The sequence below is a fragment of the Macaca nemestrina genome, chromosome 10, assembly GCF_043159975.1.
Source record: "Macaca nemestrina isolate mMacNem1 chromosome 10, mMacNem.hap1, whole genome shotgun sequence".
Taxonomy (NCBI): Eukaryota; Metazoa; Chordata; class Mammalia; order Primates; family Cercopithecidae; genus Macaca; species Macaca nemestrina.
The window spans coordinates 93,410,725-93,424,934 of record NC_092134.1 but is presented as its reverse complement, the minus strand read 5'-3'; positions in this window follow the sequence as shown (position 1 = coordinate 93,424,934).

The window sequence follows — 14,210 nt, the reverse complement described above, 5'->3', positions numbered from 1 at the left end:
GCTGCATAACATTTTGGTCAATGATGAACTGCATATACAATGGTGGTCCCATAAGATTATAATGAAGCTGAAAAATTCCTGTCCCCTAGTGACTTAGTATTGTAGCACAATGCATCACTCATGTGCCTGTGGTGATGCTGACATAAACAAACCTACTATACTGCCAGTCTTTTAAAGTTTAGCACCTACAATTATATGAATTACCTAAGACTTGATAACAAACGTGATATTACTGGTTTACATATTTACTACAATATACTTTTAATTATTATTATTATTATTATACTTTAAGTTCTAGGGTACATGTGCATAACATGCAGGTTTGTTACATATGTATACTTGTGCCATGTTGGTGTGCTGCACCCATCAACTCGTCAGCACCCATCAACTCATCATTTACATCAGGTATATCTCCCAGGGCAATCCCTCCCCATGATAGGCCCCGGTGTGTGATGTTCCCCTTCCCAAGTCCAGGTGATCTCATTGTTCAGTTCCCACCTATGAGTGAGAACATACGGTGTTTGGTTTTCTGTTCTTCTGATAGTTTGCCAAGAATGATGGTTTCCAGCTGCATCCATGTCCCTACAAAGGACACAAACTCATCCTTTTTTATGGCTGCATAGTATTCCATGGTGTATATGTGCCACATTTTCTTACTCCAGTCTGTCACTGATGGACATTTGGGTTGATTCCAAGTCTTTGCTATTGTGAATAGTGCCGCAATAAACATACGTGTGCATGTGTCTTTATAGCAGCATGATTTATAATCCTTTGGGTATATACCCAGTAATGGGATGGCTGGGTCATATGGTACATCTAGTTCTAGATCCTTGAGGAATCTCCATGCTGTTTTCCATAATGGTTGAACTAGTTTACAATCCCACCAACAGTGTAAAAGTGTTCCTATTTCTCCACATCCTCTCCAGCACCTGTTGTTTCCTGACTTTTTAATGATCGCCATTCTAACTGGTGTGAGATGGTATCTCATTGTGGTTTTGATTTGCGTTTCTCTGATGGCCAGTGATGATGAGCATTTTTTCATGTGTCTGTTGGCTGTATGAATGTCTTCTTTTGAGAAGTGTCTGTTCATATCCTTTGCCCACTTTTTGATGGGGTTGTTTGTTTTTTTCTTGTAAATTTGTTTGAGTTCTTTGTAGGTTCTGGATATTAGCCCTTTGTCAGATGAGTAGATGGCAAAAATTTTCTCCCATTCTGTAGGTTGCCTGTTCACTCTGATGGTAGTTTCTTTTGCTGTGCAGAAGCTCTTTAGTTTAATTAGATACCATTTGACAATTTTGGCTTTTGCTGCCATTGCTTTTGGTGTTTTAGACATGAAGTCTTTGCACATGCCTATGTCCTGAATGGTACTACCTAGATTTTCCTCTAGGGTTTTTATGGTATTAGGTCTAACATTTAAGTCTCTAATCCATCTTGAATTAATTTTCGTATAAGGAGTAAGGAAAGGATCCAGTTTCAGCTTTCTACTTATGGCTAGCCAATTTTCCCAGCACCATTTATTAAATAGGGAATCCTTTCCCCATTTCTTGTTTCTCTCAGGTTTGTCAAAGATCAGATGGCTGTAGATGTGTGGTATTATTTCTGAGGATTCTGTTCTGTTCCATTGGCCTATATCTCTGTTTTGGTACCAGTACCATGCTGTTTTGGTTACTGTAGCCTTGTAGTATAGTTTGGAGTCAGGTAGCGTGATGCCTCCAGCTTTGTTCTTTTGACTTAGGATTGTCTTGGAGATGCGGGCTCTTTTTTGGTTCCCTATGAACTTTAAAGCAGTTCTTTCCAATTCTGTGAAGAAACTCATTGGTAGCTTGATGGGGATGGCATTGAATCTATAAATAACCTTGGGCAGTATGGCCATTTTCATGATATTGGTTCTTCCTATCCATGAGCATGGTATGTTCTTCCATTTGTTTGTGTCTTCTTTTATTTCACTGAGCAGTGGTTTGTAGTTCTCCTTGAAGAGGTCCTTTACATCCCTTGTAAGTTGGATTCCTAGGTATTTTATTCTCTTTGAAGCAATTGTGAATGGAAATTCCTTCATGATTTGGCTCTCTGTTTGTCTTTTACTGGTGAATAAGAATGCTTGTGATTTTTGCACATTAATTTTGTATCCTGAGACTTTGCTGATGTTACTTATCAGCTTAAGGAGATTTTGGGCTGAGACAATGGGGTTTTCTATATATACAATCATGTCATCCGCTAACAGGGACAATTTGATTTCTTCTTTTCCTAACTGAATACCCTTGATTTCTTTCTCTTGCCTGATTGCCCTAGCCAGACCTTCCAACACTATGTTGAATAGGAGTGGGGAGAGAGGGCATCCCCGTCTTGTGCCAGTTTTCAAAGGGAATTTTTCCAGTTTTTGCCCATTCACTATGATATTGGCTGTGGGTTTGTCATAAATAGCTCTTATTATTTTGAGGTACGTTCCATCAATACTGAATTTTTTGAGCGTTTTTAGCATGAAGGGCTGTTGAATTTTGTCAAAAGCCTTTTCTGCATCTATTGAGATAATCATGTGGTTCTTGTCTTTGGTTCTGTTTATATGCTGGATTATGTTTATTGATTTGCGAATGTTGAACCAGCCTTCCATCCCAGGGATGAAGCCCACTTGATCATGGTGGATAAGCTTTTTGATGTGCTGCTGAATCCGGTTTGCCAGTATTTTATTGAGGATTTTTGCCTCGATGTTCATCAGGGATATTGGTCTAAAATTCTCTTTTTTTGTTGTGTCTCTGCCAGGCTTTGGTATCAGGATGATGTTGGCCTCATAAAATGAGTTAGGGAGGATTCCCTCTTTTTCTATTGATTGGAATAGTTTCAGAAGGAATGGTACCAGCTCCTCCTTGTACCTCTGGTAGAATTCAGCTGTGAATCCATCTGGTCCTGGACTTTTTTTGGTTGGCAGGCTATTAATTATTGCCTCAATTTCAGAGCCTGCTATTGGTCTATTCAGGGATTCATCTTCTTCCTGGTTTAGTCTTGGAAGAGTGTAAATGTCCAGGAAATTATCCATTTCTTCTAGATTTTCTAGTTTATTTGCGTAGAGGTGTTTATAGTATTCTCTGATGGTAGTTTGTATTTCTGTGGGGTCGGTGGTGATAGCCCCTTTATCATTTTTTATTGCGTCTATTTGATTCCTCTCTCTTTTCTTCTTTATTAGTCTTCCTAGCGGTCTGTCAATTTTGTTGATCTTTTCAAAAAACCAACTCCTGGATTCATTGATTTTTTGGAGGGTTTTTTGTGTCTCTATCTCCTTCAGTTCTGCTCTGATCTTAGTTATTTCTTGCCTTCTGCTAGCTTTCGAATGTGTTTGCTCTTGCTTCTCTAGTTCTTTTAATTGTGATGTTAGAGTGTCAATTTTAGATCTTTCCTGCTTTCTCTTGTGGGCATTTATTGCTATAAATTTCCCTCTACACACTGCTTTAAATGTGTCCCAGAGATTCTGGTATGTTGTATCTTTGTTCTCATTGGTTTCAAAGAACATCTTTATTTCTGCCTTCATTTCGTTATGTACCCAGTAGTCATTCAGGAGCAGGTTGTTCAGTTTCCATGTAGTTGAGCAGTTTTGATTGAGTTTCTTAGTCCTGAGTTCTAGTTTGATTGCACTGTGGTCTGAGAGACAGTTTGTTATAATTTCTGTTCTTGTACATTTGCTGAGGAGTGCTTTACTTCCAATTATGTGGTCAATTTTGGAACATTGTGATGTGGTGCTGAGAAGAATGTATATTCTGTTGATTTGGGGTGGAGAGTTCTATAGATGTCTATTAAGTCTGCTTGCTGCAGAGATGAGTTAAATTCCTGGATCTCCTTTTTAACTTTCTGTCTCGTTGATCTGTCTAATGTTGACAGTGGAGTTTTGAAGTCTCCCATTATTATTGTATGGGAGTCTAAGTCTCTTTGTAAGTCTCTAAGGACTTGCTTTATGAATCTGGGTGCTCCTGTATTGGGTGCATATATATTTAGGATAGTTAGCTCTTCCTGTTGAATTGATGCCTTTACCATTATGTAATGGCCTTCTTTGTCTCTTTTGATCTTTGATGGTTTCAAGTCTGTTTTATCAGAGACTAGTATTGCAACCCCTGCTTTCTTTTGTTCTCCATTTGCTTGGTAAATCTTCCTCCATCCCTTTATTTTGAGCCTATGTGTGTCTGTGCGTGTGAGATGGGTCTCCTGAATACAGCAGACTAATGGGTCTTGACTCTTTATCCAATTTGCCAGTCTGTGTCTTTTAATTGGACCATTTAGTCCATTTACATTTAAGGTTAATATTGTTATGTGTGAACTCGATCCTGCCATTATGATATTAACTGGTTATTTTGCTCGTTAGTTGATGCAGTTTCTTCCTAGCTTCGATGGTCTTTACATTTTGGCATGTTTTTGCTATGGCTGGTACCAGTTGTTCCTTTCCATGTTGAGTGCTTCCTTCAGGGTCTCTTGTAAGGCAGGCCTGGTGGTGACAAAATCTCTAAACATTTGCTTGTCTGTAAAGGATTTTATTTCTCCTTCACTTATGAAACTTAGTTTGGCTGGATATGAAATTCTGGGTTGAAAATTCTTTTCTTTAAGAATGTTGAATATTGGCCCCCACTCTCTTCTGGCTTGTAGAGTTTCTGCCGAGAGATCTGTTGTTAGTCGGATGGGCTTCCCTTTGTGGGTAACCTGACCTTTCTCTCTGGCTGCCCTTAAGATTTTTTCCTTCATTTCAATTTTGGTGAATCTGGCAATTATGTGTCTTGGAGTTGCTCTTCTCGAGGAGTATCTTTGTGGCGTTCTCTGTATTTCCTGAATTTGAATGTTGGCCTGCCCTACTAGGTTGGGGAAGTTCTCCTGGATGATATCCTGAAGAGTGTTTTCCAACTTGGTTCCATTTTCCCCCTCACTTTCAGGCACCCCAATCAGACGTAGATTGGTCTTTTTACATAATCCCATACTTCTTGCAGGCTTTGTTCATTTCTTTTTCTTCTTTTTTTCTTTTGGTTTCTCTTCTCGCTTCATTTCATTCCTTTGATCCTCAATCACTGATACTCTTTCTTCCAGTTGATCGAGTCGGTTACTGAAGCTTGTGCATTTGTCACGTATTTCTCGAGTCATGGTTTTCATCTCTTTCATTTCGTTTATGACCTTCTCTGCATTACTTACTCTAGCTATCAATTCTTCCACTCTTTTTTCAAGATTTTTAGTTTCTTTGCGCTGGGTACATAATTCCTCCTTTAGCTCTGAGAAGTTTGATGGACTGAAGCCTTCTTCTCTCAACTCGTCAAAGTCATTCTCCATCCAGCTTTGATCTGTTGCTGGTGATGAGCTGCACTCCTTTGCCGGAGGAGATGCGCTCTTATTTTTTGAATTTCCAGTTTTCTGCCCTGCTTTTCCCCATCTTTGTGGTTTTATCTGCCTCTGGTCTTTGATGATGGTGACGTACTGATGGGGTTTTGGTGTAGGTGTCCTTCCTGTTTGATAGTTTTCCTTCTAACAGTCAGGACCCTTAGCTGTAGGTCTGCTGGAGATTGCTTGAGGTGCACTCCAGACCCTGTTTGCCTGGGTATCAGCAGCAGAGGCTGCAGAAGATAGAATATTGCTGAACAGTGTGTGTACCTGTCTGATTCTTGCTTTGGAAGCTTCCTCTCAGGGGTGTACTCCACCCTGTGAGGTGTGGGGTGTCCGCCTGCCCCTAGTGGGGGATGTCTCCCAGTTAGGCTACTCAGGGGTCAGGGACCCACTTGAGCAGGCAGTCTGTCCGTTCTCAGATCTCAACCTCCGTGTTGGGAGATCCACTGCTCTCTTCAAAGCTGTCAGACAGAGTCGTTTGTGTCTGCAGAGGTTTCTGCTGCTTTTGTTGTTGTTTAGCTGTGCCCTGTCCCCAGAGGTGGAGTCTACAGAGACAGACAGGCCTCCTTGAGCTGCTGCGAGCTCCACCCAGTTCGAGCTTCCCAGTGGCTTTGTTTACCTACTTAAGCCTCAGCAATGGCAGGCGCCCCTCCCCCAGCCTTGCTGCTGCCTTGCGGTTAGATCGCAGACTGCTGTGCTAGCAATGAGGGAGGCTCCGTGGGCATGGGACCCTCCGGGCCAGGTGTGGGATATAATCTCCTGGTGTGCCCGTTTGCTTAAAGCGCAGTGTTGGGGTGGGAGTTACCCGATATTCCAGGTGTTGTGTGTCTCAGTTCCCCTGACTAGGAAAAGGGATCCCCTTCCCCCTTGCGCTTCCCAGGTGAGGTGATGCCTCGCCCTGCTTCAGCTCTCGCTGGTCGGGCTGCAGCAGCTGACCAGCACCGATTGTCCGGCACTCCCTAGTGAGATGAACCCAGTACCTCAGTTGAAAATGAAGAAATCACTGGTCTTCTGTGTCCCTCGCACTGGGAGTTGGAGACTGGAGCTGTTCCTATTTGGCCATCTTGCTCCGCCACCCCTTACAGTATACTTTTAATCATTATTTTTAGAGTGTGCTCTCTGTTTTTTGTTTTTGTTTTTGTTTTTTTGAGACAGGATCTCACTCTGTCACCCAGGCTGGAGTGAAGTGGCATGATCTCGGCTCACTGCAACCTCCAACTCCCAGGTTCAAGGGATTCTCCTGCCTCAACCTCCTGAGTAACTGGATTTACAGGCATGCACCATCACATCCGGCTAATTTTTGTATTTTTAGTAGAGATGGGGTTTCGCCATGTTGGTCGGGCTGGTCTCAAACTCCTGATCTCAAGTGATCTGCCTGCCTCGGCCTCTGAAAGTGCTGAGACTACAGACACAAGCCACCACATGGTGCCTGGCCTATTTTACAGCGTGTGTGTGTGTGTATATATATATAAAGTTAACTGTAAAACGGCCTCAGGCAGATCCTTCAGGAGGTGGCCCAGAAGGCATTACTCTAGGCTATGGTTTATGTTTGTCTTTGTTTTTAACCAAAAAGTTAAAAAAAATTAAAATAGACAAAAGCTTATAGAATAAGAATCTAAAGAAAAAAATATTTTTTACAGCTGTAAAATATGTTTCTGTTTTAAGCTAAGTGTTTTTACAAAAGAATCAAAAAGTTTTAAAATTAAAACGTTTATAAAGAAAAAAGTTATGGTAAGCTAAGTTAAATTTATTATTTAAGGGGAAAAAATAGGATGGGTGCAGTGGCTCACACTTTTAAGCCGAACAATTTGGGAGGCTTAGAAAAGAGGATTGATTGAGTCCAGGAGTTCGTGACCAGCCTTGGCAACATGGTGAAACCTCATCTCTACTAAAAACGCAAAACATTAGCTGACTGTGTTGGCACACACCTGTAGTCCCAGCTACTTGGGAGACTGAGGTGGGAGGATTTCTTATGGCCAAGAGGTGAAGGGCAGAGGTTGCGGTGAACTGTGATTGTGATTCCAGCCTGGATGACAGAGCAGAACTCTGTCTCCAAAAATGAAAATGGAAAGAAAAAAGAAAAAAAATTGTTTTAAAATACATTTAGTGTAACCTAAGTATACAATGTTTATAAGCCCTACAGTAGTGTACAGTAATTTCCTAGGCCTTCACATTCACTCAGCACTCACTCACCGACTCACCTAGAGAAACTTCCAGTCCTGCAAGCTCCATTTATGGTGCCCTATATTAGCATACCATATTTAATCTTTGATATCAAATTTTTCCTGTACCTTTTCTATGTTTAGATATGCTGAGACACACAAATACCAGTGTGTTACAATTGCCTATAGTATTCAGTACAGCAACACCCTGTATTGATTTGCAACTTAGGAGCAAAAGCTTATTCCATATAGCCTAAGTGTGTAGTAAGTTATACCCTCTAGATTTGTGTAAGTACACTCTATGATGTTTGTGTAAAGATGGATTTGCCTAATGACACATTTCTCAGAAAGTGCCCTTGTTGTTAAGTGATGCATAACTGCTACTCTTAGCATGGTAGACCATATTTCACCCATGCCATGCTTTTACAGTCCCTCACTCCACAAAGTAAAATAGTCTTGGTGTCAAGCATAGCAAGGTGGTAAGAAAAGCATCAGAGTCATTGTAACTCTGAAATCACAAGAGATTTACAGGTCAAATGTATGACACAGATACTTCCAAACACATTGAGAGGTTTATTATTGAAAGCAGTTCCATTAGTAGTTAGGTGCCTGGGATAAGAAAATCTAAATCTTCTCTAATGAAATATATATTTATCCTATTAATATTTCTCAAATAATATACTTTCTAAAGATAATAAGCAGTATACAATGTACAGTTCAAATAAATGAAGCTTAAGAGAGAAATGAAAATGTGAAAGAGACGCTTTAGGATCAACTAAGATCAGAAGAAGGGTAAGAATCCAAATATTAGAAGGTGAAACATAGAATCTGAAATAAAGATACACTTGAATGTTTCTTCAGGGGGCAGGAAGCTATAAATATGATTAAGAGGATTCGAAAAGGAGTCAAGTAGAACTTCTAGAAAGAAAAAATATAATACTTATAATTTAAAATATCATATATGGAGTTAATAGCATTTTAGATACAGATGAAGGAAAAATTAATTAACTGAAAGATAAGGCAAAAGGGATTTTCTAGAATGCAACATGGATAGAAACAGAGATGAACAATGTAAACCAAATAGTCAAGACTCTTCAAGGTGGAGTAATAATGTCTAACTTATGTCTGATTGGAATGCCAGAGAAGGGGAATATAGAGGAGAAATATGTTTGAAGAGATAATGACTAGGATATAACTAGAACTGATGAAAGATACCAATTTGTATACATGCAAGAAACAGACTCCAAATGAAGATAAATTGGGGCATCCCCACATTGACATACCAAAGTGAAAATTCAGAACATAAAAAGAAAAGGCATGGATGACTCCCACAAACAATGTTGGCTGAGAGAAACACAATGCAAAGAATTTACATATTATGCATCCATTCACATAAAATTAAAAATCAAAACTGAACTTCATTGTTTAAGGATGTACAAATAAGTGGTAAAATTATAAAGCAAGTAAGAAAATGATAAATAGAAACATCGAGAGTGGTTATTTCTATAAAAAAGGGAAAAAATTATAATTGAGAAGTAGGCAGGTAGAGGATTCTAAGATGCTGGAAAATATTCTATTTCCTGACCCAGCTGGTGGGTAAATGGGTATTTCTTGTATAATAATTCTTTAAACTATATATTTGTGTTTTATATATTTATTTAGTACACTATGTCTCTAAATTTAAAGATGAAACAAACTAGTTTACTTTCACTGAATGAACTAAAATTGTCCTGAAAACATTTGGTAATACATTTCCCAAATGTCTGAATTTCTCATCTCAGTTTTAATTGTTGATTTTCTCCAGCATGTCAACTAGGGCATATGGTTTAATAAATATAAATGGTTCACAGATAATGAATAAGCCATTCATTTCCACTTAACATTGCTACATCACGCCTTTTCAGTTTTAACATCACAATTAAGACTATACATTCAATAAAATTATGAGATTTTAAGCTTAGATTGTTGGACACAGAGATACACTGAGAAGTAAAGAAGATCAGTAGGTCTGGTGCAGATAAGTATTTAAAGTTTGACATATTTATTTAAACTTCTTGTAAAACGTACAGATGGAAATGTTCAATAGATGGTTGTGAATACTGATTCAAATCTCAGAAGAGACTGGGGGGTCAGAAACAGATTTGTAAGTCATCTGTTGAGAGGCCATCTGTATTTGTTTTCTAGGACTGCCAAAACCACAGACTGGATGGCTTAAACACTGAAATTTATTTTGGCTAGAAGTCTGAGATCAAGGTATTGTCAGTGTTGGCTCCTTCTGAGGGTTGTGAGGGAACTATTTGTTCCAGGCCTCTCTCCTTGGCTTGTAGGTGGCTGTCTTCTTCCTGTGTCTCCACATCATCTTCCCCCTGCACCTGTCTTTGTCCAAACTTTCTCCTCTTATAAGGCACCAATCTATTGGATTAGGGTCCACCCTAATGGCCTTACTTTAATTATTTCTTTAAAGATCCTATCCACAAACAGAGGTACATTCTGAGGCACTAGGCATTTCGACTTCAACATAGGAATTTTTTTTCAATGTACGAGGAAATTTAGCCCATAACACCATCAATTAAACCCTCGGACAAGATGACCTGGCCAATGTGCAGAGCACATTGAGAAAAGAGCTCTGAAAAAAGCCATATTCGGAAGAGACAGAAGAGGACAGAGGCTGAGAAGGAGATCGTTTAAAGAGATAATCAGTGAAGTGAAAAATGGCAGGACACTCAATGAGGATCTATCTGGACTTAGTAAAGCAGATGAACTTGATGATGCTATATGTGGTGACCATTGGTACAACAGAGTTTATGGAGTGGGAAGGAGTGGAAGAAAGATTGAAGTGGGTAAAAGAGTACATCTAAAAAGGCACAATGAGAATGGAAAAACAGCAATGAACGTTAAGAACTAGAAGAGGAGATTTAGAAAGAAGGAGCTGATATAATAACTGTGTGGGTGATTGTGTAGAACAAATGATAGAGTGACCATTAAAATATGGCTTATGATTGAGCACAAGAAATCATTTCAATGATACAAATGCAGACAGAAGATGCAGGTATAGAACTTTTGTCAGGAATACAGCTTACTATAGACCTATTTACCAGGGGAAGGCCAGTGTTCAAATTCCTCTTAAAATGTTATTAAGGGGAGTTCACATGGCAACTGCAAGTATCAATACCACTATAATATTCTATTCAGAACACTGACAACATTCCTCATTTATGCTTTTATAAAATCACTATCTGAAAGTCCATTCCAACATTGTGAATTTCTTCTGCATACTAAATACTACTCTAGGAAAATGCTGAAAATTTAAATTGGAGGAGATAAATCACTTTAGAAAATTATTTATTGTTTACATCTAATAACTATTATTTATGTTTTACATAATTAATGTCAATTTAAATAATATTTATTTTAAAATTTAATTGTACTTTTACTTCTCTTGGAATGAAACTTTCCATATAACAAAAATTTTTTAAATTTTCAGACAATCCGTTTTCAAATGTAATTTCAGCTCATAACGTATAGAAAATGGGGAGCTTCTTTCTCACAATCCAAATAGATATTATTTAGCATTTTCTGTATTTTCTCCTGTCAAAAACGTTTCACAAAAATAAACTGACTTACAGGGAGGGGAACAACACACACTGGGCCTGTTGTGGGGCGGAGGGAGGGAGAGCATTAGGATAAATAGCTAATACCTAGGTAATGGGTTGATAGGTGCAGCAAACCACTATGGCACACATTTACCTACGTAATAAGCCTACACGACCTGCACATGTTTCCAGGAACTTAAAATAAAATAAAATAAATTTTAAAAAATGCCTTGTACATACTGATGCTATTGTTCTTTCAACAGTTGACCTTTTGTCTGGCATTATATTTTTAAGTGTGCAAACACTTAAGCCACATCATTTTAAAACAAGAAGGAGATGTTTGACTATTGTTCTTTCTGATGGATATGCTTTTAATCTATGTATAGAAGTTATGCGGTATATGTTTTCATATTATTAGATGACTTTATCCAATTGATATATTGTTAAAAAAGAGGTAAATGCTTAATGTCCTTGTAAAACAAGCTACCTAGTGAGAAGTTCCTGAACAAAATGAATCATTTCCTAAAAAAAAATATTTTAAAGCACCCTATTTAACATTTGCTAAGTTGATAGTATTAATTCATGTATATATATTATATACTTTTTCGATTATGTTATCAATTACACGTGCTTTGAAATCTGAGAGATAAAGCTTTCACACATATCATCAAATTATCAGGGTCTTCATAAAAGTTTTAAAATACTCATAGAAAAGCAACAAATATAAATATAATATGCTGCCATTTTATTATTATCTTGACTTTCAGTTCCAATGTAAACCAAATTTTATCTATGGTTATTAACATTGCAGTATAGAAGTTCTAGAAAGCATCATTAAAATTTAGTGATTATTTTTCACTACTAGACAATTTTGAACTGTTAAAATCAAACAAAGACTGTTAACACCACCAGTATATTTGTCCTTTGTGATAACTCATTGAGGGTGAATCTAGGCTAGAAGTTTCTAATGGTGGGAACCTCTTCTTATCCATCATGTATTCCCAGTTTAAGTGCTGTGTGAAATAACTGCAAGTTGTATTAAACTGAGTCATGTCTCAATGTAAATATCTGCAATAATAGAACCTATTTAAGAATTGGTTTTTTGAATAGATTATTTAAGTCGATTTAAGACTAAATGACTATTATGACTATTACTATTGCCATTGTTATTTAATGTAACTTTTTTTGAGATAGAGTCTCACTCTGTCACCCTGGCTAGAGCGCAGTGGCGCAATCTCAGCTCACTGCAACCTCTGCCTCCCGGGTGCAAGCAACTCTCCTGCCTCAGCCTCCGGAGAAGCTGGGATTACAGGTGCCTGCCACTAAGCCCAGCTAATATTTGGAATTTTTTTAGTGGAGACGGGGTTTTACCATGTTGGACAGGCTTGTCTCAAACTCCTGACCTCAGGATCTGCCTTCCCTTGGCCTCTCAAAGTTCTGGGATTACAGGTGTGAGCCACTGTGCCCAACCTTAATGTAACCTATTTTTGAGCTCAATAAAATTATTCACTAAGTCAATCATTCAATATTTATTAAGCACTTATTTGTGCCAGGTTCTCTTCTGGGCATTGAGACTCAGGAGTGAACAAACATGCAGAAATCCCTACCCTAATCAAACTTATATTCTACTGCTAAAACAGATAATAAACACGTGTAGTAAATAGATTACATTAAGATGTATACATCAACTGGTGGTGAGTGCTACAGAGAAACAAAACAGAAAATAGGTATAGGGAAGGAGTGGAGTGGGGTGATATTTATAGTAGAAAGTAAGGTATTCAGGAAAGGTCTTCATGTGAAATTAGTATTTGAGCAAAGACATAAATGAGGTGAGGAAGTGAAATCTGGGAGAATTAGCAATTACACAAAAGTATAAAAGGGTCGGCAAGAAATTTAAGTCTTTTAATTTATTTCAGAATTTGGTATAATATATATATATATATATATATATATATATATATATATATATATATTTTTTTTTTTTTTTTTTTTGAGATGGAGTCTCGCTCTGTCGCCCAGGCTGGAGTGCAATGGCACGATCTCGGCTCACTGCAACCTCCGCCTCCCGGGGTCAAGCAATTCTGTGCCTCAGCCTCCTGAGTAGCAGGGATTACAGGCACGTGCCACCACGCCCGGCTAATTTTTGTATTTTTAGTAGAGACGGAGTTTCACCATCTTGGCCAGGCTGGTGTTGAACTCCTGACCTCGTGATCCACCCACCTCGGCCTCCCAAAGTGCTGGGATTACAGGCGTGAGCCACGGTGCCCAGCCAGAATATTGATAATATAATCTTATTATGTTATCTATCCATCTTCTTAGACATCTGCTTAAAACATATGCAAATTATCCACATTTTAAATCACTTACATATGGAGAGGTTTTACCTCATTAAAGCTAAAGTCTAATTATAACTCTGAAAAAGTTATTTTGGAGGAAGAACTAATTATAGTACGCAGAAGTGTAGCAGGCCAGGTCTCACTAACGCAGGCCTCCAAAACAACTATTTCAGTGCTGACTGATCGGTGAAGTTCAATATTAAAAGCCAGTGCCCTTAGACAAAGGCCAAGATGTAACAAAAGCCCATCATTAGTTTTGCCTAGGGGTTTCCTGGGCCTTAAAGCATGACAAAACAACGAAGGAATTCTTAACAGGACCACTGAAGACTAAATAAGTTTTATTGTGGGTCTAAAGAAACTCCCCAGGCCTCCATAAACAAGTTTATTGGGAGTCTGAAGGAACTCCTCAAACCTCTGAGATTTAGCAGGAGACAAGAGTAATCACCCCAGCTCCTGGACCCATTCAGATTAAGTAAATTTACTGAGGCTTCACAGGAACGCCTTCAGGACTCAGATGTTAGTTAGAGATTAAAATAAATTTGGCTGGGTGTGGTGGCTCATGCCTCTAATCCCGTCACTTTGGGAGGCCAAGGCACGCAGATCACGAAGTCAGGAGATTGACACCATCCTGGCCAACATAGTGAAACCCCATCTCTACTAAAAATACAAAAAATTAGCTGGGCATAGTGGCACATGCCTGTAGTCCCAGCTACTCAGGAAGCTGAGGCAGAATTGCTTGAACCCAGGAGGTGGAGGTTGCATTAAGCTGAGATTGC